Here is a 13,478-nt window from a genome sequence, read left to right on the forward strand (position 1 = left end):
TGAGTAGCATATCGGCTCCAAATATGCCTCTATTTGTTGAAAACCAGGAAAATTAGTTAAAAACCGGACTCTAAAAAGGTAGAGCATCAAAACCGAAAAGATAAATTTTTCGGGCTCCCCGGGCACTTCGGGGCGTATTCTGGGCTTTAAAAATGTTATTGGGGCTTCGGGGTAATTTAAAATAATGAAAATATTGAAAAAGGGGCCAAAAATGCCAAATTTGGGATTCTAGTCGGAAGATCTCGCAACCCCCTTATTTATAGGGTGCGAGACCAAAGTCGGCTGGGAAGGAACCAGGCAGCGAAGCAGCTCGGTAGCATCAGCAACGAGGGGGCACGAGGCTGATGCGTGGCTCGGACGTGGCTTGCATGCGAGGCTCCAGGTGGCTCGCTTCGCAGGTCAACACGGGAAGGCAGGTGGCAGTCTCGGATTGGCTGAGCCTTCGGTGCGAGGGGGTTGCGACACGCGTTGCCATATGCTCGGATGACTAAGCTACTTCGGACACAAGGCGGACAAGGCATCAGACCAATCAGAAGGTGCCAGCGAGGCTGCGGTCCAATTAGAAACTTATAATCGGCCCCCACACGTAGGTGAAATCCTTGATGGCTCATGGATGCCTTGTCATGGCAGGTAGATATTATAACACTTCCAATATTGGAATCTTATAATCGGCCCCCACACGTGGGTGAAATCCTTGATGGCTCATGGCATGCCATGACACCATCTAACCATTTAGATGAGGATCTCATCGTTCCTCATCGTTCTTTCCATCTCCCAACCATACACATGAAAACTCCTATTGAGGATGGCCTAAATATTCAAAGGATTCCCTAGATTTTTCATCAACTCCTTTGAGAGCTTAATGTTTATAGCCTTACCTCCTATTTTTCGTTGTGGAATAGCTGAAAACATTTAAAAATATTAGTTACTAAAGTTTATAATAAATTAATGAATAAATATAATAAATAAATAAAGCATAATCACATTTCCCAAGACCTCGACCTAATGGAGGTGGTGGATCCCCGCGTTCATCACCACCATGGCACCGACGTATGATCACGCCTGTACCACGTTAAAATAAACTTTATAGCCTAGAAAATTATAAGATATAAAATACTAGCACCGAATGAAAGATCACATCCTAGTACCAACAGTTCAAGCCATAAAACCATCCAACTAACAAAGTGTAACATTGTCGAAACAAGAATTTGGCGTAAAACACAAACAATTGTTTTTCGCTTTATATGAGATCTTCCATTATACCCACCACAAATCATTATAATTGTGGATGTCACATCATCACCACACCTCTACCACTAAAACATAAGATAACTTACCACTACCATACCATTCCACCTCATTAGTTTTTATTAAATTTAATACAAAAAAACATAAAATACAAGCAAAAACAACTTAAAGTAGTTTCTAACCTCATTTTTTAAATTATTCCATCATGGGGTTTGTTTAAACTAGTCAAACTTTGAGATCTGTAAACGGTCTGTGGTTTATGTCTTCATATTGATGCATGACCACAACAACCGGATCGTCTTCGTATACGTTCTTTATAACAAAGTTATAAAGCCTGTCGAACTCGCTGCATTTTGCCCTCATAACATGAAACTTAAAACATATTGCATCAAGATTACGACTTCTATAACCCCTTAAATCATGGAAAACGTATCCAACTTTTACCCAAAAGTCCCTAGACGTTTGACCATCTGGGTCTTTCGAAACCGACACGCATGCTAGCAGCAACTTCTCTACTTACTCTTCCGACCAATTCTACAATTTAGATGTCATGGTTTTTGAATGATCAAGTAACACAAATGTATTTGTATGAAAGTGAATAAAAGTAAAAAGGAAATGTATCATATAAAAAAGTTGTATGGTTGTATTTATAGGTAAAAATTAGTAAAAAAAAAAAAAAATTTAAACTAGCGGTTAGGTTTTCAAAGGAGGAAAGGTGTTCAAAGCCAGAAAATGTTTTGATTGGTCGTTGTTATCCGTCTTCCCAACAAAGAACATCAACGACAACCACTAATTACGATCGGCCTTGATAGTCTGCACGATCCGTGCAGGATCGTGCCCACGTCAACCACGAATGAGCTCGTGCCCGGTATAACAAACCGCCAAACAAATATTACTTTTCAAACTAGTTTAACATACCTAATGTTAAAAATTTAATAAAATAGTAGTAGGGCTACAAGCTACCTGACTGAGGCTATTTTAAATTTAGCTGCAGGACTTCTATATATCCTATAGAAATGGATTCTTAGCTTCACGTTCTTCAAACGTTAGACGGGCACGCAATAATGGAAGCGCAATCTATTCAGCTGTTACTAGTTCCCTCGGCGCCCACAATCTGCAAAAGCTTTTCACCGATAATTGTGAAATCACAAGCACGAATGCGTGCCACACGTCGCCAGTTACTTGCTTCCCACCCATCGGCCATCGCACCGAAACGGGAGAAAGATGCCAAAAAACGGATTGTTGTAACGGGTATGGGTCTCGTCTCCGTCTTTGGGAGTGACGTCGGCACGTTCTACGATAGCCTCCTAGCGGGTGAGAGTGGAATCAGTTTAATAGACAAATTTGATGCTTCATCATTCCCAACAAGGTTTGGTGGCCAAATTCGTGGATTCAACTCAAAAGGTTATATAGACGCCAAAAGTGACAATCGACTTGATGATTGTCAAAGGTATTGTATTGTTGCTGGGAAAAAGGCTCTTGAAGATGCTGGTCTTGAGAGCCATGAACGCTCCAAAGTTTGTAATTTCTTCCGTTTGTCATGTTTCTAAATATGTGATACAGTGTGTTACAGTAATATCTGATGATGTGCAGATCGATAAGGATCGTGCTGGTGTGGTTGTAGGATCAGGATTCGGAGGTTTTAGGATCTTTTCTGATAATGTCGAGGCTTTCTTAGAGAGTGGTTGTAAAAAAATTACACCGTTTTCGGCAATTTATTCTATACCAAACATGGGTCCGGCGTTACTTGCTAAAGATCTTGGCTTTATGGGACCGAACTACTCCATCTCAGCTGCTTGTGCGACATCCAACTTTTGCTTCTGTGCTGCTGCTAATCATATCCGTGAAGGGAAGGCTGATTTGATGATTGCTGGTGGGGTCGATGCTCCCATTGTTCCCGTGCAATTGGGAGGTTTTGTTGCTTGTAATGCTTTATCTCAAAGAAACGATGATCCCCAAACTGCTTCTAGACCATGGGATAAAGATAGAGATGGGATTGTCATGGGGGAAGGTGCTGGTGTTTTGGTAACTTTAGCACCCATGCTTTTATTAGATTGACTTCTATCTTATTTGTTGATCATGTTGGCTATATGTGAACGTTGATCTCCTTTGTTTGCAGGTGATGGAGAGTTTAGAGCATGCAATGAAAAGGGATGCTCCAATACTTGCGTAATACTTAGGAGGTGCAGTTAATTGTGACGCTTATCATGTAACTAATCCGAGATTTGATGGGCTCTGTGTTTCATCTTGCATTCGAAGCTGCCTTGTGGATGCTGGTGTGTCTGCAGAGGAGGTACTTAAGTTTTATGTTACTTATCTTTCCTTTAAGTAGGTTGAAAATTAAAAGAGCTTCATACATTATCTTGTCGAGCTAAATCTTGTTTGTAGGTAAATTACATCAATGCACATGCAACTTCAACAGTGGTAGGAGATCTGGCAGAGGTTAATGCTCTCAAAAAGGTGTTTAAAAGCAAGGAAGGGATCAAAATGAACGCTACTAAGGTGAGAACGTCCATCGTCAACTTTGTCTCCTTAGTTTTATGTTGCGTATCTTATTTTGTGTTTTTCTGCAGAGTATGATTGGGCACTGTATGGGAGCAGCTGGAGGTCTGGAAGCAATTGCGACAATCAAAGCTATTAAAACAGGATGGTTGCATCCCACTATTAATCAATTTGTATGTGCTACTTACATTCATATTTGTTTGCGTTTTATCATTTGAGTTCGATCTTAACGTCCTCATCGCAACTGTAGAACCCAGAACCTGCAGTTGAATTCGACACAGTTGCAAATGAAAAGCAACAGCATGAAATCAATGTTGGTGAGTTGGTTTCTCTTTGTCCATGGTTCAGATGTCATGTTTAATAAAGTTAACTTATTTAATCGCTTTTGTTATGCTTATGCATGCAGCAATTTCAAGTTCGTTTGGTATTGGTGGACACAACTCCGTAATAGCATTCTCAGCATTTAAAGCATGATATGTTCATCCATAATTTGTCAAATACATCATGGCCTTTGAGGCACTTGATAAACTTGTCCAATGTGTCGGTGCATATTTACATAATATAGATTTTTCTTACGTATATGTAATTATGATGTTGATTGAACCTCACGGATATAGGGATGTTATTCGGATCGTTCCTTAATTAATATTTGCCAAAAAAATTTTGGATGAAATTTAGCATTGACTTTGTTCACCCTTTTGGTATTTTCTAGGAAATTTATAATCAAAATACTATTTGCTAAAATAGTTATATAAACAACCGTTTTTTTTTTAAACGGCAACAACGAATACTCCGGGTTCGAGTTCATTTATAGGGCAAACATAACCCATAAGGATTTCCAAAGAAAAATTAATAAATTATGTTATCAAATACACACTCCTTATTTAATTTTTTAATATTTAATTATTAAACACACAACCTTTACTATTTATTGTACACATGATTGGAAATTTTAAAGATCCTGAGCTTCAACAACGTGGGATCCTTAGCGAACCGCCCCGAGATAGGATCCTCAATATCGGGCTTTGTACCCGCATGGGACATGGCTCCAAGAGAGCAAGCCCATACGATCCAAGATCCCGACGAAACCTTCGTTACTCCCAATAACATGGATCCTGGTAACTTCGTAAATAATAATTCCTTTACCACGAACTATATGGATGTTGATGCAGGAATGAGCCCGATTATGGCCAAATAACTTTAACAGCTACAGCAGATGATCTCAAGCGTACCTAGAGTAGTCCAACCTATACCGGAAGTCTCCTCAATAAGCCACAAGATCTCGAGATTCGCTCCTACAATCGTTGGCACCGAGGTCCCAAAGAGCTTCCATACTCCCAATATGAAGCCCTGTGACGGGACCACAGATCCTGAAGAACATGTGGCACAATACACATAAAGAATGGAGATCATCACCATTCTCACACACTTGAAGGAAGCTTGTCTGTGCAATGGTTTTGGTTCCACCCTAACAGGATCTGCCTTGAAATGGATACTAAATGTTCCTCCTTACTTTATTACTTCTTTTGCACATTTAGTTAATATTTTTAACAACTAATTTTCTTGTAGAAACACATTCAAGAAGATCACTAGTGATCTCTTTCTGGTGGTTCAAGATCCTAAGGAATCCCTCAGGGATTTTGTGAATAGGTTTGGTAGGGAAGCTTTGAGTATCCCCAACATCGACATGGCAACTGCTGTGGAAGCCTTCAAAATGGGACTAAAGAAGGACTCTCATTTCTACGAAGACCTTGTAATAACTCCATGCAAAAGAATGGAATGAGAAAGGAGCAGAGCCCTAAGGTTCTTATGGCTCAATGAAGACAAGGAGATCCAAAAGAGGAACAATCCACCAAGCTCATATGATAATCCCTATTGGAAGGCCCGAATCCTTGACCCAAAGATCCTATAAATCTAAACTATATTCTACACCTGATCATCATAGGGTTAATGACCTCGAAGATGAATGGGAGAAAGAAGAATCTCCTAAGATCACTGACTACTGTTTTTTTTTTTTTTTGGATGTTTCAGGTCTAATATTTGTCATGCAGGATCTTGGCGACAAAAGGAGATGGCCAAGAAAAGGGGAAAATCAACCACCTAGAAAGACAAGTCCAAATGGTGTGCATTCCATGAGGACTTTGGTAAAATTACGGAAGATTGTATAGCCGTAAGAAAAGAGATTAGTTACCTACTCAACAAAGGATACCTCAAGGAGATCCTTAGAAGAAGAAATGAAAGATCCAAAGAAAAGGATCATGATTCTTATAAGATCCTAGAAAAATCAGGATCCCCTCCTACAGATGCTAAGGTAATCAATGTAATTTCTAGAAGATCTGACATTTGCGGCACCTCTTATTCTACAGCAAAAAGACATGCTAAAGTATCAAGCGACGGAAAAACACGTCGATCAAAAGCGAGAAGGAATGCACCTTCGACAAAATAGATAGAATAGACGTCCAAGATCCTCGTCATGATGGTCTGGTGATCACTATTTATATTGCCAACCATTTTTTTAGAAGGATCGTTATTAATGGACGATCCCCAGTCAACATCATACTCTTAGACGCTCCAAAAAGGATGAACTTCCCCAAAGGAGAAAGAGTCAAAAGATCCTTAGTGCTGATTTGATTTAGTGGCGAAACAAAACATACCGTCGACAAAATAAAGATACATATCTACATAGAGATGGTAAATTCTATGAAATGCTTTTGTGTAATCGATACACTGTCCTCCTATAATGTTATAATATGTAGAACAGGGATCCACAATATGAACGTTGTACCATCGACATACCATCATTGTGTCAAAATGCCCACTCCATGGGGGGCAGCAAAGGTCATAGGTGATCAACAAGAATCCATGGAATTCTACAAAACTTTGATGAAATCTTCAAAAATACCACAACATGGGTAGAAGTTAATTCAGGGGGCATAGGGTGTGCTGAAGACAAGAGAACATGATGCAAAGGAAGTGCCCCTAAACTTCGAGGATCTTGAAGCCAAAATCTTGATAGGATCCTCACTACCAGAACAAATTGAACAGGAACTGACAAAGTTCCTGAAAGATAGAAGAAAAACATTCGCCTGGAAGCATGTGGATATGACAGGCATAGATAAGAATATCATAACTCTTAAACATAACATTGATCCTTCTTTCAGACAAATACACCAATAGAGAAGAATTTTTTCATTCAAACGAAATCCGATCCTCCAAGAAGAAGTAGAGAAGCTCCTCAAAATAGGGATGATCAAGGAAGTCAAAATTCCAAGATGACTTGCCAACGTGGTTGTTGTGCAGAAGAAGAACAACAAATGGAGAGTATGTATGGAGTATACATGTGACATCCGTCACTTGAGGTAATAATTATTTATTATTTCTTTAATTAATTGTTGGGCTAAGTATTTAATAGATGGATTATTTAGTGGACCATTAGTGAGTGGGTCGTATAATTGAGCTGCCCGGAAAACGTACGTTGGGTGTTGCCTTGGCATATGTAGGGCGTCGAGGAGCATTGGATACAGGGGACGCATGCACGTACATGCAACGTACCAAGGAGTACGCGCATCGTACGTGAGTAGATTCCAAACACTAATTTTTAGGATTTATGCCATATAAATACAACATTATGACTCAAACCCTAGCCTCCTTACCAGCCTCTCAACCTCAGAAACCCTAGATAGCTTCCCTATTCTCATTCTTGTGTGTGTTTGGACTTGTGAAGCTTTTTTTGGAGCTTAAAAGCTTGAAAGAAGGATAGAGAAGCTAGTGAAGAGGAACTTGAGTATCTTGAGCTCATAGACCCAGGATAGCATCATCATTTGGGATTCTTTGAAGGTATAAAGTTCACAAATTTCCTCAAGTATGCTTAGATCTAGAGTTGATTTTTTGGACCTTTTTAGTACCAAGAATGGATCTTTATGACTCAAATTTGTTTCTAGGCCAAGGGTTGCCACCGTTAATGATATATGAGCCCCATAAGCAGTAAAGTTTCAATATTTAAGGTCCATGGAAGTTAGTGTTGGATTTGGTGTCTAAGCCCAAAACTATAAATGAAATGTACTTGAACCAATTGTAGCATGGTCCTTTCGGGTTGCCTTCACCAGTGCAATTTAATAGGATGAACTTTTGAGAATAAGGCTATTTGTGATTTATTAATATATTATAAGTATAATATATTAATTGAGAAATCATATTATTTAATTAGTATTGATCAAGAGTTAATTTTGAATCAATTTATTGATCAAAAGAGACTAATGGACTGATTTGTTAGGTTTTGAGCATACTAACACTCTTATGGTGTACATGCAACCCTAGAAACCTTGGATCTATGTTTTCTCTAAAATACATGAAAATTTGATTTCCAAGGTTTACAAACTAATTAGCATGTTATGTGGTACTTGTAATACAAAACTTTAAGTAGAATAACATACCTTTCTTTTGTGGTTAACTGCTTGGAGTTTAGAGCGTACCACCAATAGTGTGGATGCCTCAAGTGGTGTCACAAATCACCCAAAACAACTAGAAAATACTTCAGAGAATATGATGCTTGCTAGAATCGGCCCACCCTTGTTTTTGACACACCCTACTGCCAATTCAAGAACCAAGGACCGCTTTATATACTATGGAGGATTAGGGTTAAACCCTAATACCCATGACTCTTCATTTACCTAGGATCCATGGGTTAAAAGCTCCATGGACTATCCTTGGACTTCCATATACTCTTAGCTTATCCTAAATAATTATTACCCCAATCTATATATATATATATATATATATATATATATATATATATATATATATATATATATATATATATATATATATATATATCTATTATACCTTAATATGCATATTTAGTCAAAGGCTGAATTTTAAGAGGTACTACTTCTTATACAATATGTACAATAACTTTATGCTATGCGGTCAATATAAGTTTTAAAAGATGGCTATTGACTCGGTCCACATCCCCTTTCTAGTCTAACAAACTCCGCCGACCTTTCTTATCCTGTCAAACAAGTGAATTAGTCAAACTTGAACCGTCGGTTCCTCAATTTTAGCCAAGTGAATTGGTCAAAACCATCAATTGAATCGGTTAGATAGACATTATATAGCTCTTCTAAAATTGCAGATGCAATTGGCATCTCCTATTTCTCCATTCTTCCCCCCTGCTCATCCTTATCTCCCCTTCTTGGTGCATCGGCACAGCCACTCACCGGACGACTCCCCACCACCAGAAAATTCACCTCACATTAGCGCACCACTCGGACCTCACATCTAATCAAACCACCACATTGCACCTCTTCACGCCTCTTTGTCTTTCTCCTCGAATACCATTGCACCACCACAATTTGTTTGTTTATTTGTTGATGAAGGCGATAAAGAAACAAATTACTTGAATCTCTAATCTCAACAGAAATACACCGTCACCCCCAAACCCTATCGGTGGATTTGGACTCAAAATATCCTTCTCTTCGCACTCATTTTTCTCTTCTCACTCGATTGATGCTCTTGGACCTGAAAGTGTTTCCATTACCGCCATCAACCACCACAAACCGTCACCAGATATACGAAGAAGAAAACACACATACATCGCCGCCACATCTAAAGGAAAACCTCGAAAATCACTAAAAACGAGTTTGTATTTTGTGTTTTGTGGTTTCTGTTTATTTAACCCTAAACTATACTCTTGATTCTTAAATATGGGTTTTAGGCCGCCTTCCTCTCACCATCAGGTTATAACTTCCTCACTCTTGGACTTCAAAAAATCAGATTAAAAAATATCTCGCCCATGAATATATAAATTTGTAATACATGACAACCTTTGACTCTTTTTCGTTGTCTCTCAACCTCTCTTTCCGTATTTATTTAAAACCACCATAACAATTCCTAAAATGGTTGTTGATTTAACATTTCATTGATTTTTGTGTTGGTCTGGTTGGTTGCAGTTTTAATGAAGGTTTCAAGAAATCCAAGCTTCAACTGGTAAGTTGTATTTCCTAATTTCCCTTGTGTTTATAGGTATTTATCAATTTGCAGTTGGATGGCTTTTGGTGTTTACATTTACAGTTAAAGTTAGTATAGCGTCTTTGCTACGAGCTAGGTGTTTCTAAGTACATGTAAAAATTCTTCCTTTTTCTTCTTTTTGGAGATATCAACTTTATTTTTGGTTTTTTGTTCTTCCAAAAGTTGCGACTTTAGGTAAATTGAAGATTTGATGACGTGTTTTGGTACATTCAGTCCACATTATTCATATATATATGTTGTTGTATTGTGATCACTTAAAGACCAAAAATTCCTCCTTGAAGGTACTTTGGAGGGAATATATGGACCTAAATCTAGGTAAGAACATGTTTTGCTTAACGTGGATAAGAAAAAAATGAAATTAAGAAGTTATATTAGAAAAAATAAAATGAGAGTGCATTGAGATTTATTGCATTTTTCCTAATCGTGGGTTGAATGTAATAATTAACAATGTATGTCTGTTTTGTCTAATATAACAACATACCTTTAGTTCTATTTTTTTTTTCTTATTTAGGCTTCCTATATTGTCTATAACCCGTTGAAATCAATAGAAACTTTGTTTCAGGTCGACTGGATGTGATTGGATTTCTATTTTTCGTGACAGGGACCATTGTGGGAGAGAAAGAGGAAGGAGTATGGGTGGTGGTGTATGCTCCTGATTAAGGCTAAAATGAACATTTAGAGTCTTTTCTTTAAAGAGTAACATTTAGAGTCTTAGTGAAGTCTAAAATGAATTTGTCAAGTGTGCCTACTAGATCTTTAATATGGTTTTCCATTTCAAAGTTAATTACCAATTTTAGCTTTTTGGATAATAGTAATTTGAAAGTTCTGTTAACATATTTCTGCAGATTTGAAATCGCAAGGCTATAAGATATTTAAAAAGTATGTCAACAAAACGAAGCTTCCCTTCTTACATAAATTCTGAAATGCTGTACAGCTACCTCCATGGCAAAAAAAAAAACATGTAAGATTCATGTTCCCAATATTATTTTATTTATATAATATACAAAATTTCGTGTAAGAATCTTAAAATGTCATAGAAGAAGTGGTAACCAATAGTATCCTACTTTCGTTTCATGGAAACATCTGTTAAAACTATGTTATTATGAATTTATGATAACAGGCAATGGCAAGAACATAATAGAAAATTTATATGTTAATTGGAGTAGCCAAGGTGGCTTTCCTGTCAAAGATCGAGACAGAGGAAGCTGAGGTGAGTTACTTCATTGACTAGATTTTTTCTTTTGCATACTTTTAGGAATTTGTTTGACTTGCAAAATTAAATAGTTTTTTTTACTTAAAAATAGTTATGACTAAAATTTACGTAGAAAATAGTCTAACTGTCAACTTAAATCTTGACCATTATAACCGTTGACAAAAACAGAAAAAGAATGGTTCGATAGGGACCAACATTGGTAATATTCTCTTATACTTTAATTAAGTTTTATAATATTTGTAAAATTGGTCATTGTTTTTTTTAAAATTTATATCAAAGTTAAAGGATAATTGTTTTTTTTTTAAATTTATATCAAAGTTAAAGGATAAGAGAAATTATAATTTTGTTACCGTGTATATTTTGTTTAAACTTCTCAAGGAAAAAATGGTCATTATTAAAAAATTGAAAGCAAGGTTATCTACATAGACAACATGGATAATCATGAACCCCAAAAAGGACCAAATTTCGCAACAGAACTTTTTGGTACTAAATATATAAAAATCAACAATTAAAACTATAAATTACTCGAAAAAAGAATTACAATTGTTGGGGATGCTGGTGGATTTCATCGCACCTTTGTGTTGGAGATGCCTTTATCTTTTTCACCTTTCCAAATGAATAAAATAATTCAATGTCTTGGTTATTTTGGGGTGGTGTTCGGTGTTTTTTTTTTTGAAATCTATTAAGTGTGGTTTATAATAGTAACATGAACGTTTTTTGCAGGTTCAGATGATTGTTGTCTGTCCTCATTGTCTTGGTGTTGGTGCTGTTATTTTTTATTGAAATTGTGTATATTTCTAACAGTTTTAATTACTGCATTGGTGAAGGCTTTCTATTTATGCAATTCATATATTTTGTATTTCATTTATGCAATTCATATATTTTGTATTTCATCTATCTTCCTGCTGACATTTAATTTAATTTTATGTTTTGATGTTAATAAACTAATTTTGTGTTGATTTAGTGTCTGTATTTGCCTCTTTTTGTTATAGGATTTGAATTTCCATTAATATTTGTTTTTTTTAAAGTTCAAATTAATAAAAGTTATTAATTAATAATAGGATATTATTAAAAAGAGAAATAAATTACGTTTTACAATTGTTATTTGTAGTATTTCCATCTTTTATGGAAAATTTTGATCTAATACGCATAAAGAACTTTTTACCTATTTTTTTTTTTTTTTTTTTTTTTTTTTTTTTTTTTTTTTGCGAATCAACAAAAGTTATTGGATTGGATATTTATTTTGTTACAAAGCTTAATTTATATTGGTCTGATATAACTCATTTTTACTAAATGCTAAATTTTAAACTTCAAATCCTAAGCACTAAATCATAAATGTGAAACACGAAACCTTATACCCTAAAAAATAATTGACTTATACACTACATATTTTTTGTAATATGACATGTTTCTAAAACAAAGCTATTCGTCTAAAGGAAATTATCCGTTAAATGAAAACTATCTAATGTCCGACAAATAAAATTTAATTTACGAAAATCAAACATCTGATGGAAAAATGGTGCCGTCAAAAACTTTAAACCAGACATTTCAGACATAAATATAAATATTTCTTTGGTTAAAAAAAAAAAGATTAAAAAAAAAACTCTGAAATTTGATGATCAAATCTGAAATGAGGCATTCGGTAGTAAATGAACATTTGTCAAAAACTGAAAAAATTGGTATTTTTTTTAAAACACATTTATATTAGTTAGTTTATTTCAATTCACATGTTAATAAAAAATTATTAGTAAACCCTCACGAACAATTCAACGACAGTGAAATCTATACATTAAATGTGGTCTATAAAGAAGTGTTGCACATTTAATAATGTAGAATCAATCATGTATTCATATATATTTGTAAACAATCTAAACTTTTCATTTTTAATTCTTATTGATTTTGTTTCTGCTATCATGATTTTTATTGATAATTGTTTTGATGTAATAAACTATTTGCGCAAAAGAATTAATCACCTCAAGAAACTAATATTTGAAAAAATTATTCGCACCCGTCGCTTGGCGCGGGTAACGACTAGTATATATATATATATATATATATATATATATATATATATATATATATATATATATATATATAAGAGTCCATATTTAATTAGCCTCTTTTGATCATTAGATTAATTCCAAAATTAATTATTTATCAACACTAATTAAATAATATAATTTCATATTAATATATTATAAATTATAATATATTAATAGATCGTAAACATATTATTCTTAAAACTATATCCATACAAATTGTTAGGTAATGTGCAACCCAAATGGACCATGTCGGGTTGGGTCAAGTTATACCAAATATAGTTACGAACTTAGACACCTCATCCAACAGTCTCCCACTTGGATAAGTCTAATAACTCTAGTTGCAAGTACAACTTCAGGAACCAACCAACAATCGTAGCTCTTTTAAAACTCTGCTAAACTATGAAGCGCCATTTTAGATAAGTGATAATATAATCCTCTGTTCTCAA

The 13,478-nt window shown here is 35.5% G+C and overlaps 1 long non-coding RNA gene and 1 pseudogene across 3 annotated transcripts; both read left to right on the plus strand.

Annotated features, from left to right (window-relative positions):
- The first annotated feature begins 2,379 nt into the window (after nucleotides 1-2,379).
- LOC111916828 (3-oxoacyl-[acyl-carrier-protein] synthase I, chloroplastic-like) lies at nucleotides 2,380-4,362 on the plus strand (annotated as a pseudogene).
- Nucleotides 4,363-8,784: 4,422 nt separating this feature from the next.
- On the plus strand, nucleotides 8,785-11,887 carry LOC111916825 (uncharacterized). Of its 3 annotated transcripts, none has more exons than XR_006192646.2 (4): nucleotides 8,785-9,735; nucleotides 9,940-10,738; nucleotides 10,898-10,987; nucleotides 11,714-11,887. It is a non-coding gene; the product is annotated as an uncharacterized LOC111916825 (long non-coding RNA). The 3 variants fall into 3 exon arrangements; XR_002858682.3 differs by having other exon boundaries at nucleotides 8,787-10,092; nucleotides 10,340-10,738; XR_002858680.3 differs by having other exon boundaries at nucleotides 8,785-10,738.
- Nucleotides 11,888-13,478: the final 1,591 nt, after the last annotated feature.

This window comes from Lactuca sativa, chromosome 1 (assembly GCF_002870075.4).
Source record: "Lactuca sativa cultivar Salinas chromosome 1, Lsat_Salinas_v11, whole genome shotgun sequence".
Lineage (NCBI taxonomy): Eukaryota > Viridiplantae > Streptophyta > Magnoliopsida > Asterales > Asteraceae > Lactuca > Lactuca sativa.